This window comes from Octopus sinensis, linkage group LG4 (genome assembly GCF_006345805.1).
Source record: "Octopus sinensis linkage group LG4, ASM634580v1, whole genome shotgun sequence".
In the NCBI taxonomy this organism is placed as follows: domain Eukaryota; kingdom Metazoa; phylum Mollusca; class Cephalopoda; order Octopoda; family Octopodidae; genus Octopus; species Octopus sinensis.
In genome coordinates, this window is record NC_043000.1 from 52,469,839 (window position 1) to 52,482,702 (window position 12,864).

Here is a 12,864-nt window from a genome sequence, read left to right on the forward strand (position 1 = left end):
TGTAAGTTGGACCTTTATATATCTATACATATATACATATTTTGTATGTCATGTATTTAATTGACTTTATATATTGATCTATCTAATTTCCTTGTCCCCACTTTTGCTTCTATACCCGCTCAAGTTTCAATGTTCTGAGCACTACTAAGTGTATTCAATACGGAGAACACATGAATCTCATCTATGAACTATATATATATATATATATATATATATATATATATATATATATTATATATATATATATATATATATATATATATATATATATAGAAATATTAAAATTACTAAGTCTCTCTAAAAGAGAACAGCGGCAGCGTTCCCGGAAAATAATAGTTATCGCCATACTAATATGGCATTCTTATAAAAATAAGAAAAAAATAAGAAAAAAGCTGTCCGCTTATTAGCTCCATGAGGCCATCGCCTTAAGTTAGCTATTTGATACACAAACTGTATCCATATAACCTTCGAACGAGGGAGGTCAGTCGCTCCACACTACTTGACCGGCAGCTACAGACGCGTTTCGGAGTATTGCCCCTTTTCAATGCAGCGTAGCCAGCCAGTAGGTGTCGCTTCCGACAATCTCTGTTCGATGGTTTTATTTACCTAGTTTCGGTGGAATACATCCACTTGTTTTCAATAATAGAAATATTAAAATTACTAAGTCTCTCTAAAAGAGAACAGCGGCAGCTTTCCCGGAAAATAATAGTTATCGCCATACTAATATGGCATTCTTATAAAAATAAGAAAAAAATAAGAAAAAAGCTGTCCGCTTATTAGCTCCATGAGGCCATCGCCTTAAGTTAGCTATTTGATACACAAACTGTATCCATATAACCTTCGAACAAGGGAGGTCAGTCGCTCTACTTGACCGGCAGCTACAGACGCGTTTCGGAGTATTGCCCCTTTTCAATGCAGCGTAGCCCTTCAGTCATTTGACTGCGACCATGCTGGAGCACCGCCTTTAATCGAGCAACTCGACCCCGGGACTTATTCTTTTGTAAGCCCAGTACTTATTATATCGGTCTCTTTTGCCGAACCGCTAAGTAACGGGGACATAAACACACCAGCATCGGTTGTCAAGCAATGCTAGGGGACAAACAGACACACAAATACACACAGGCATTGGTCGGCCCGAGGCTATAGTAGAAGACCCTTGCCCAAGGTGCCACGCAGTGGGACTGAACCCGGAACCATGTGGTTGGTAGACAAGCTACTTACCACACAGCCACTCCTGCGCCTATGTATATATATGTATGTATATATATAATATATATATATATATATATATATATATATACACATACACAGGCAGAAACAATTACGATCCAGTTGAATTCATCTTAAACGTCTTATTTCAAATAAACAATCATTCAAGTAAGTTTATGTACACAATATATAACGTTACTTTTGTTTTATTCTTTTATTTGTTTCAGTCATTTGACTGCGGCCACGCTGGTGCACCGCCTTTAGTCGGAAAAATCGACCTCAGTACTGATTCTTTGTAAACCGAGTACTTATTCTACCGGTCTGTGTTGCCGAACCGCTAGATAAAGGGGACGTACTTGCAGGAACATCAGATGTCAAGCAATGGTGAGGGTACAAACACAGACACTTTAACACACACATCACATACATACACACACACACATATCCATGTTGATCCTTGGCCATATTTTTCCTCGTCTTCCTTTTCTCTTAGACTAAGTCATATTTCTGAAGAAGAGCTTTGCTCGTAACATAAAGCTACCTACCTTTTCTTCCCTAAGCGTCTGTTAATAATTTGCATGTACGATGTCCTCGCGTTGTTGTTATTTTCTTGTATTTTTTCGTTGTTTTGTTTTTTCTGATTAATTATACGTATAGATATATATACATCAATCATCAATATCTATAAATCTGACCTGCGAAAAGTTTGTTTTTCTGGTTTTGGAATTGGAACGGGTTAAAGGGCACTAGATCCCGTCGGATTGACTCCAAAATTTATAGAGACATGTAAAATGAGGTGAGGATGTGAATGGGCTAGGTTAGAAATCCCTATCTTAGGGCAAAAAACGCACACTTTGACAAGTCTTCTCTCATTCTCTTATCTGTATGTCTTTCTCCGTCTCTGTGTCTTTCCTCCCTTCCATTCACATTCTCTCTTCCATTCTCCTCCCTTCCATTCACGTCGTTTGATATGGTCTACTATCTTTCCCCCGCCGCTTTCACTCTTTCTTCCACATCCCCACTCTTTCTCTCTACGTTTGTCTGCATTCATAGATAGAATTATTATCGCCACAACCACAACACAATCATGAGAACAAATATTATGAATCAGATATTTATTGGGTTAATTTATATATATATATATGTGTGTGTGTGTTATATATATAAATCTGTATATATAATGTATGTATACAAAGTGTATATATCTGTATTTATATATATATATATGCGTATATATGTACATATATATATATATATATATATATATATATATAATATATATATATATATAAATATTTGAGTAGTTGAATGAATTATCTTATTAAGGATAATTCGGTTAACCGATCCCTGGGTAGCAAATTCACGTCAGAAAAACACGGTTGAAGCTACATGCCTAGGGCAGAGATCACGTGCTTTCGTGTGGAAATTTGTGTGTTTTGGGCTCCGTGTTGGCAGTCATCTAAAAGTTTTTGTGCATCTTGATGATGACATAAGTTCCTTGTTTTTCCTCACGAGAAGGCGGCATAATGCACCCCTTATTCCTTCGAAATTAGGAATATGCAGCATTCGAAACATATGTCGAAAATAAAGGAATTTTGTTAATTCGTCTTTCAACTCCATTCTTTCATTTATTTGTGTATATATATATATATATATATATATATATATATATATAATGTGTACATTATGTGGTCGGTTGAGCTGAAAATATGCACACCTATGTTAAAAGTGCTGGCGAGTTTGCATGCCAACTATTCTTTTCCTCAAATGAAAGGCGTAACCTCTAGAACAAAATTCCTCATCTTATAAAATGTGACCCGAGTTACCTGAATCAAATCGGGTTATATTAACCAAAATGTGAAAAGGGGTCTAAATTGGGCTGGAAGGGGATTAAAATTTACAGAAATGGTTGTTTAGGAATTCTCTGTTACATCAAGCTAAAAGATTTGCGCCAGCCTTTAAATCCTCAATGTGTTACCGTCCATGATGAAGTTTTGAATGCTTGCATTTGTGAGTCTACTGTCGTGAGAAAGAATCACTTCAAAACTTGATGTTTAGAAATTTTCTTTTACATCAAGTTCAAAATTTTACGCCAGCCGTTAAACTGCCACTACGTTGCTGTCCGTCGTTAAGAATTGCCAGCCATGGTGACTCTACTATCCTCGGATTCTATCCCTTCAAACTTTAGTTTCCAATATTTTTTAGATTTATTCAGCTCGCAAGTTCGTCTGTCCTGTTTAAATGCTAGTGTATTGCTGTCTGCCTTGAAGCAGACCTTTCCGTTGCCACTGCCTGATATTTATGATTGATCTTTGAAAATATTTCCTTTCTCAACTTACTCAAGAGTTTTGTTGTTTATAAATGGGAGAGAAATGGATAGAGAAAGATAGAGAGTAAGAGAAAGTGAGGGAGAATCCGAGGAAAAGGAAGAGTAAGAAAGTGAGAAAATGAGAGAGAAACAAAGAGAGAGAATGTGGTGATAAAAAACAGAAAGGAAGCAACAGAAAGTAAGAACCACACTCTTACCCGCACGTAGAGCAGGTCACCTTAAGCGCATATATATATATACGTCGGGTTTCTTTCAGTTTCAATCTGCCAATTCCACTCACAAGGATTTGGTCGACCGGAGGGTGTAGTAGAAAACACTTGCCTAAGGTGCCAGGCAGTTGGACCTAACCCGGAACCCCGTGGTTGGTAAGCAAGCTACGTACCACACAACCACGCTTGCGCGTATGCATATTGGTCTTTCAGTAATACGAATTTTACTGAGGTCAGAAGCAAATATGCCAATGATAATAATAAATGGATTATTAACTTCTATTTGCATCAAGTCACGAGGGCAAAATGCAACTAAAAAAGCTTTGTAGCCAATGAAACAGTTGAAGAAGGAACCGGTATGGAAATATATAAGTAGAATGATTACAAACACATCGAAATATTATTATTAGTTATCGAAATTTGAATGGTTGCCAAAAGACTGTTAGTAAATGTGTCACATATTGATATATGAATGGATTGATTTATGAATGGAACACTTTCATAAATAATCGCGTGTTATTTCCATATCATATCTGTAAAATATATAAAAACGAGGAAATGTTACTGCCGTTTTTGTGTTGATGACTGACTGTTTTTTACAATATGTCACCATCGTTGAGATTGCAGCAAATCAATTATGTGGAAAACTATTTCAGCCAATTGTTATTTAGAAATTTCTCAGTAAATATTGACGAAATAATCTCCAAAATTCACTAGTTGTGATCTTTTGTTCAATAAGCTATAATAGGATGTTATGCTTCTCCAGCGGACTATCACTCTACTGTAAAGCAATTTATGTGAAGAGGTCACATATTCTATATCCGTTTAATATATTTGAATATGTTTTCATTGTTTGACAGTATGGTTAGATCGCCAATCTGTCTCACAATATTAGTTCCTTACGCTCTCAATTCGAAGGCCACTGAGTTCAATTTTGGCTTCTATGCTGCCGAGTCAATAAAATAACGCACTTGTCAATTACTGTAGTCGATATAAGCGAATGTGTTCCTGTTACTCAAAATTATATAGACACAGCTAGCATAACAAAATAATATTAGCATATCTTAAACACTTGCTAAATTTAGTGCTGTGCTGAATCATAGGCTTTTATTTTGCCAAATCTATAACAAGATGTAGTGATTATGGACTTTTAGGGCTGTTTGAGATTGGGGAGATTGTTACCAAGAATGTGGCCTTTATACTTGCAGATTGGCTCTTCCTTGTCACTCATGAGCACAAGGATGAAACTGCAAGAAAAGGACTAGATTTAAGGGTTCGAGTAGAGCCTATGAGGCTGGAAACAAGATGATTGAAGAAAGGAGGGTAAAACAAGTGGAATATCTAGTTCAGTATTGCTCATGTTTAAAACGGATAGATTGATTGCCTGTGTATATTTATGCAAGCATTATTTTAATATATTTTTTTTTCAGTGCGGCTTTTATAGCTATTTGATTGACAGTCTTAGAAAGAAAACATGATTTTGGAAGTTTGCTGCAATGGAGTAGAGATGTTTCCTGCACAAGTATACTGAAATCTTTGCTATGTATACAGGCTATGGAAGCAGTAATCTGTTCTGTGCAACCTTCCTTTCTTTATAGATATGTCTATTGACCAACTTAGTTAATAACTTGAAAAACATTCCGTAAAGTTTACTTCCATTCTACAGGATTTATAAAATAAGTGAAACTCGGTGTATATGGCATGACATTTATTTCAATATTTGTTACAATTTCCTCAACTCTTGAGTGAACAATTACACACCATGTCTATAGCGTTGACAATAGCGACGGTTTAGTCATACATATTATGTAGTATATATATAAGAAAACTGGCAGTTGTTTCTGCAGAACTAAATGGATAAAGTAATACTTATTCAATCGGTTTTAGAGAACAACTGCCGGCTGCATAATATATTCTACACTAAATTATGGTTAGAATCATGAATACCTGCATATCTGATGTATGTTTAGTAACCTAGAATTTTTGAAATAATTGTAAACCACAGATCATGTATTATAACATTAACCACATTTTCACTTTTTATATATGTATGTATGCATGTATGTGTATATGAATATATATATACATACGCACACACACATATGTAAATATAAATAAATCAATATATATATACCAACCCTTGGATGTCTTCCTGAATAGCTGGTATGAGGTGTTTAATCCTTGATCGCATGAAAAGAAGTACATCCTATCGTATGTGCCCGCCCCTCCATGACTGCAACCACAGGGCCCCTGCTTCGACCCTCTCCCCAACGACATCCCACCAATGCGGCCGAGCTCGACAAGCAGAGTTTGACCAAAGCACACACCAATGCACCCATGTACACACACGTACCCCACTATAAGGCAGACACCACACAAAATAAACTTCCCCTACACCTGCACACAAATTGTACCCCTGCACATGCACAGACCCCCCCCACATACATAACACTTTACAAACCGCACGCTAACAGAAAACACACAACTTTATCCTTTACAGAAAGAAAACAGACCAATGAACACACCTATATATACCTACACAACCAGATAAAAATATGCATATGACACTATTACACATATTACACACCCCATCCCCACAGGCGCACCACATTAATAATACACATCTTCTCCACTTAAAGATAACTCTTGCCTACTTAACAGTATACTCAACGTAGGGACATAACTTCTAACCTAATCCCTTGACCTCTTTTTCGTTTTACCACTTTTTTCACAGCAGCCAATGACCGGTTGTGCTAACTCCTCTCCGACTATAAGAGAGCTGTCGCCATATTCCCTTCTATATCGGCTAACTGTGATGAACGTAAAGTTATATAATCGGATTGTTGTTCTATATTTTAGAGATGAGGTATTCTGTACATTATTTACATTATTTACATTCAACGGTTATTTGTCCTCATCTGGTTTGTTGTTACCACAACGTTTCGGCTGATTTACTCTCCAGCCTTCACCAGGTGTCCTGGTAGAATTTTGAGTCGAACACTGGGTTCCGATTCCCAAGGTATTTTTTTTGCTGATGTTATAATTATAATAATTATTTCAAGGCACTGCCTGGAATTTCACTCGGAATCCCACGGGCATATAGCGTAATGGTTAAGAGCGGGGGCTACTAACACCAAGATTTCGAGTCCAATTTCAGACAGTTCCTTGAATAGATAATAATAACCTTAGCAGAAAGAACCCTGGGTTGGGTTCAAAATTCTACCAGGAAAGCTGATGAAGGCTGGAGGGTAAATCGTCGGAAACGTTGTCGTAACGACAAACAAGATGAGTACACAAATCCGTTCAATGTAAATGATGTAAATAATCGGATTGTTACCAAAACGCTCCATTGTATTCCTTACACGAAACCAATTTGTAAGACCAGCCGTTATGGCTATTTAATACTATACTTTTCGGATATCTATCTATCTATCTTATTTATTTTTATTTTACCCCCCCCCTTTTGTCCTCTTTCTTTCCTTTTACGATCCCTTTTGATCGAAAACCAATCCCCTTTTTTTACCCCCAAAAAGAAAAGCTCTACCTTGTAATTTGTCCTGTCTGTGTGCAGCCCTGTGTGGCTAATAAAGAAACATATCTAACTATCTATCTATCTATCTATCTATCTATCTATCTATCTATCTATCTATATCTATCTATCTATCTATCTATCTATCTATCTATCTGTCTGTCTATCTATCTATCTATATATCTAGCTACCTACCTACCTACCTACCTACCTACATACCTACCTACCTACCTACCTACCGACCTACCTACCTACCTACCTACATACATACATACATACATACATACATACCTATTAGGCATAAAATAATCTGCCTGAAAAATTCCAACACACCATTAACTATAATAAAATATAGTCGTGGCAAAATATAACATCGCAATAAGTGTTAGATGCCCAATACCTTATGACGCAATATCCTTTTAAGAATTATTGCGTTTTAGATTCTAAAACTATACTGTCACGAGATGCACAAGATCTAAGGTCATAAATAGACATATCGTAGATGCATTGATTGACTTCAATGATATAAATATTTAAAAAAGGTTAATTTGTGTGCTGTATTTAAGTATTTGGGTTTTCTATTTACAACACAGCGACCGTAATTTCCCATCATGAATGGATGTAATAAAATAAATACTGCGAAAATAACAAAATTAAAAACGATCCTATGAAGCTAAAGCGTCATGGAAGAACAGAAGAAAAATATTTAAATCCCAACTGAGATTTGTGCACGAGTGAAGAAAGCGATACATATGTCATTGAAAATTCGATGCCATTGAAAATATCTTTATTGTACATTTAAATGTATTGTGTGCGTGTTTTCTGAAACTACCATTTTGGTATTAGTTGCTAAATATATTCATTCATAAAGCTAGGCGTTTATTGTCACTCATAAGCTTATATATGCAAACAGTATGTTTATGTATTTCCGGATTACGACAACTGCAGAATATCTCTCGCAAAATGAACGTACATTTCATTCCGTATGAATTGAATTTACGCATCTAAATTCATACACTTTTTTCCTCTCTTGTACGCTTTTAAGTTCCTTGCATGCAAACCAGAAATTGATATTAAATTATCGAACAAAAATATACGATGAGCAAAGTCGTTACTTCGTATAATAGAGAAACATTGCTGACAGTTCGTGCTTCTTGTATTTTAAGAGAGCGTTAATGTAGTTTATCTGAATGACTTTCATTCAACTGGGTCAAAGATTCATGTTTCACTCAGATGCAGAATTTGACATACGGAGGGTAACAAGTTTGCTTCTTGTATAATGGAAAAGTAATCTTTAGCGAGAGCATAATTACTTTAATATAATTCTTATTCGAGGTTAAAATTTCTGCAGCAAAATTTGATGGCCCTCTGATATATGAATATTTAATGAAAAATATTTAGATATGTTCCGTTGCGCAATGCCTATTGATGTCAGATTCATTATACTGCGCATGCGTGGTGTTAGTAATTATTCATTTTTCGATGCTTAATTCTTATGATTTAATAACATACTATTAATGATAAGTATATATATATATATATATATATATATGTGTGTGTGTGTGTGAATGTCTGCGTGTTCGCATGTTTGTGTACATGTGTGTTAGCATACATATATTTATATTATGAAGTTAATTCATCGTAAACATAAATGACGTTCACACATCTCTCTATATCCTTCATCCATCTATATACACACATTTATATACACACACTTATTCGAGAGCACTAACACGTACACACATTGAAAGACACACACACACGCACATATATAAGTGAACAAACGAAAGGTAATTGCTTTGTACTCTTTTGGTTGCAGGTACGTGTTTCATAACAGTTTGACTCAGCTCCATGACTGAATTAAATTTCGTGAGACTATGCAAGTGTGAGTGTGTGTGTGTGTGTGTGTGTGTGTGTGTTTGCGCGAGTGTGCGTGCGTAGATATATATGTAACATATGTATATATGTATTTCTGCATGTATATATGTATGTATCCACGAGTAAGTTTCAGTGGTGAAATCAGTAAGCCTGTGTCATCACATTCTCTGTTCGTTGAAGCAAATATGGAAGGCGAATAATGAAACTTGAATACGTATAATAGTCTCCATTCTTCTCTTTTGAGAGGTTTCATTGCAGCACAATTTTAACGATACCATCATAGCAAGCATTTTCCCTGGAAACGTATTGAATAAAATTTGACTTCAATTCATATGGTAGAAGGAATTGCTTCGGATCATAAATTAGCAATCGTAGAAGACCATGCATAGGATAAATTTTAGAAAAATTAAATTAGACTTGTGGTATTACAAAATAAAATGCACCTTTAACATTGATATAAAAAGGTTATGTTAACGGTACTGTGTTTTCCCTTCTCTCCTCTTTCTGTTTTGTCATGAGGATCTCCACCAAATATAACATTTACTTCATTGACCCTAGGCTCCTTCAAGAGAGTAGAGAAAGAAAAAAAGGCAAAGGTGAAAGAATCATTGATAATATTAGACCGCCAGTGACAAAGCTAAAGAAATTACAGTGAGAGATGTCATTTGTCATCTTATATGATAATCAGAGCTCCGAGTTCGTAGAAATGGGGGGTAAGTTTGGAGTTTATGAAGACCTGTCACCTTGGCAACTGCAATGTACAGAGCCGTATTATTCACGCAACATTATATTAGTCAGCTTCTTCGTTACTGATTAGATGGCACGTTTGGGGAGGAAATTGAGGTTCAGCCATATGAGATATGTTGCAGCTTTTTCGGAGGGAGAGAATGATTACGTGGAGGCCCTCATTAAATCGCTTTTTGTGTAATCATGGGCGACGTGGATGAAACAGAATTAGATTGAAAGATATATCATATGTGACAGGCCCACAAATACCTGGAAATGGTGAAAGTGGATATGTAAAACACTTTTCACATTGGTATACTGTAGCATTAGAGTCATAATGAGGAATGGTAAAACATTTCGATATCTGACTGTGAAGATGTGTGAGAAAGGTAGGCGTATATAAAAAACGGATAAGAAGACAAATTAGTAGATAATGAATACAAATTAGGGGCTATAATAAACTATACAAGAGGGTAGAGAAAGAAAAAAAGGCAAAGGTGAAAGAATCATTGATAATATTAGACCGCCAGTGACAAAGCTAAAGAAATTACAGTGAGAGATGTCATTTGTCATCTTATATGATAATCAGAGCTCCGAGTTCGTAGAAATGGGGGGTAAGTTTGGAGTTTATGAAGACCTGTCACCTTGGCAACTGCAATGTACAGAGCCGTATTATTCACGCAACATTATATTAGTCAGCTTCTTCGTTACTGATTAGATGGCACGTTTTGGGGAGGAATTGAGGTTCAGCCATATGAGATATGTTGCAGCTTTTTCGGAGGGAGAGAATGATTACGTGGAGGCCCTCATTAAATCGCTTTTTGTGTAATCATGGGCGACGTGGATGAAACAGAATTAGATTGAAAGATATATCATATGTGACAGGCCCACAAATACCTGGAAATGGTGAAAGTGGATATGTAAAACACTTTTCACATTGGTATACTGTAGCATTAGAGTCATAATGAGGAATGGTAAAACATTTCGATATCTGACTGTGAAGATGTGTGAGAAAGGTAGGCGTATATAAAAAACGGATAAGAAGACAAATTAGTAGATAATGAATACAAATTAGGGGCTATAATAAACTATACAAGAGGGTAGAGAAAGAAAAAAAGGCAAAGGTGAAAGAATCATTGATAATATTAGACCGCCAGTGACAAAGCTAAAGAAATTACAGTGAGAGATGTCATTTGTCATCTTATATGATAATCAGAGCTCCGAGTTCGTAGAAATGGGGGGTAAGTTTGGAGTTTATGAAGACCTGTCACCTTGGCAACTGCAATGTACAGAGCCGTATTATTCACGCAACATTATATTAGTCAGCTTCTTCGTTACTGATTAGATGGCACGTTGGGGAGGAAATTGAGGTTCAGCCATATGAGATATGTTGCAGCTTTTTCGGAGGGAGAGAATGATTACGTGGAGGCCCTCATTAAATCGCTTTTTGTGTAATCATGGGCGACGTGGATGAAACAGAATTAGATTGAAAGATATATCATATGTGACAGGCCCACAAATACCTGGAAATGGTGAAAGTGGATATGTAAAACACTTTTCACATTGGTATACTGTAGCATTAGAGTCATAATGAGGAATGGTAAAACATTTCGATATCTGACTGTGAAGATGTGTGAGAAAGGTAGGCGTATATAAAAAACGGATAAGAAGACAAATTAGTAGATAATGAATACAAATTAGGGGCTATAATAAACTATACAAGAGGGTAGAGAAAGAAAAAAAGGCAAAGGTAAAAGAATCATTGATAATATTAGACCGCCAGTGACAAAGCTAAAGAAATTACAGTGAGAGATATAAAGGAATTGATGAGTATAGGAGAGAGAGAGAGAGAGAGAGAGAGAAGAGAGAGAGAGAGAGAGAGACAGACAGACAGACAGACAGACAGACAGACAGACAGAAAGACAAACAGAAAGCGAGAGAGGCAATGAGAGAGAGAGGAAAAGAGAAAATATGTGAATAAAAGACTTTGCGATAGTAGGTTGGTATGGAGGTGATACGAAAATATAGAGGAAATATAAGTAGATAATAATAGAGAATGGGGAATAAGGAAGAGAGAAAGATGCAAGACCAGAGGAGGTAGGAGGACTTGATAACGAGAAAGAGTAGAGAGAGAGAGAGAGAGAGAGAAGAGAGAGAAGAGAGAGAAAAAGAAAGAGAGAGAGAGAGAGAGAGAAAAAGAAAGAGAGAGAGAGAGAAAAAGAAAGAGAGAGAGAGATCAACAGCTAGATGGGTAGTGATAAACAAAAAAACGATACTATTAAACAAAACGATACGAGAAATGTAAAATAGTAAGTCGAAGAGGTAAAAAAAAAGAGAGAGTGAGAGGTTTTTGTTGTATTGAAGCAGGAAAAGTATCGATGAATGAAGAAATTGGTAGACTAACAAAAAAAAAACTGACATAGTTACAACGTTAATATTATTAACGCTGTAAGACTGAATATGAAGTCAAGAGCTAAGGGTCGAGAGGTAATTGAAATTGAAATTATGAGAGTTAGTGAGATAGGGTGAAAGGGATACTGAGAATAAATGAGAGGATTTATGATGAGGTAGTAGAAGGAGAAAGATTCTCAGTAGAATCAAGTTAAATGAAACGAATTTCATCAGGGCAATAACAGAGTTTTTAAACTACCGGGATCGCAAAGCTTTCAATAAGAAGGAAAATGCCTAGGGCAGAAAGTCAGAAATTCAGCGATGTACCAGCTGCGGAATAGTGGCGATAGCTAAATGAAAAGAAGTGAGAAGGAATTAAAGACGAATGAAAAGTAGAAGGATTGGCTTTGAAGAATTCACGATGAGAAGACAGACCGATGAAGGAAAGTTTTCCAGTTATATACTTATTTCTTTACTACCCACAAGGGGCTAAACACAGAGAGGACAAACAAGGACAGACAAACGAATTAAGTCGATTATATCGACCCCAGTGCGTAACTGGTACTTAATTTATCGACCCCGAAAGGATGAAA